At 33.4% G+C, this 1,281-nt stretch overlaps 1 pseudogene; it reads left to right on the top strand.

Annotated features, from left to right (window-relative positions):
• The first annotated feature begins 244 nt into the window (after positions 1–244).
• On the top strand, positions 245–341 carry LOC137655938 (U6 spliceosomal RNA; annotated as a pseudogene).
• Positions 342–1,281: the final 940 nt, after the last annotated feature.

Genomic DNA, 1,281 nt, shown 5'->3' with positions numbered 1-1,281 from the left:
TGAATATCCAAATTGCCAAGCAGAGGTCGTGAGTCGAACCCCTTAAACTGAACATTGCAATTTTCAACAATATCCTTTAGTTATCTAATTAAGTGATTGTCTAAATTACTTGAAATTATTCGAATACTTATTCTTTTTACAAGTGAAATAGTCTATGAGTTCAACATTCTTGCACTAGCACCTGCATTTGCAATTGCAATTTTTTTTGTGAATCATGGGCTGGGACAACTGCTTGCTCAACTTTGTACTTGCTACGGCAGTACATATACTAAAATTGGAACGATGCAGAGAAGATTAGCATCCCCCCCCATTGATAAAAGAAAGTTCCGTACACTGTATTTCAAACTCTCTGGATATAGGGGACGATCCCGAAGATTTTTTTTTTTTTACGGAATTTAAGATATATTTTCTTCAAAATGTATAGAGACAGTGCCTTATAAGACATTTTAAGAACACATTTTATCATAGGAATGCATTCTAATTACCAAATAAATGTTCTTGTTAAGAAAAATATGTCTGTGACGTCATAGGAGTAAGATTACCTTACCTAAATGACTGATTAATTCTATTTGCTGGCTTTAGTGAAATATTGAGTAACTTGTGGCTAATATTTAATATTCTAGTAAATACTATTATTTTATCGATTTTATATGATAAAGGAACTTCAGTACACGACTATGATACGCATTTCAAGTAAATTATTCAAAGGAATAATTTACTGTTTTTGGTTACGATGTTATTAGATCTGTGTGTATGTGGAGATATAGTAGTCTAGATAAAGTCAACGACCAATCACAGCTAAGAAAGTTATAGTTAATCAGACCACTGGAGTGTATCTATGGCAGGTGTTCCTTTATCAGATGTTTTTGTAACATATCCATCAGAGGAATAAATTCTGATGATCAAATCACTTTTTCTACTATGAATAATGCGTCTTCTGAACGTCATAAGGAGTAGGATGAACTTTATTTTGTTTGTCTAAATAACTGATTAATTCTGTTTGCTGGTTTGAACGAGGTATTGAGTAACACCTCGCTAATATTTGATATTCAAATAGATACTATTATTATATCGAGCTTAGATAGTGAAGGATCTGCCTGACTATAATTCGTATTTTATTGCATTTCAAGTGTAATGTAAATATTCTCGGCTGGCAGAAACCTGGAGCAATTTTTGGCAGATTTGAGCAGACACTGGCTCCTTTTTGGCTTTTGTATCACACGTACAAATGCATGCTGTAATTTGCCAGGCACAGTTTTGAAGAGTGCTCTTACTGGCTGA

The sequence above is a fragment of the Palaemon carinicauda genome, chromosome 16 (genome assembly GCF_036898095.1).
Source record: "Palaemon carinicauda isolate YSFRI2023 chromosome 16, ASM3689809v2, whole genome shotgun sequence".
Lineage (NCBI taxonomy): Eukaryota > Metazoa > Arthropoda > Malacostraca > Decapoda > Palaemonidae > Palaemon > Palaemon carinicauda.
The sequence above is the reverse complement of the archived record's forward strand: the minus strand, read 5'-3'. Positions and strand labels throughout refer to the sequence as shown.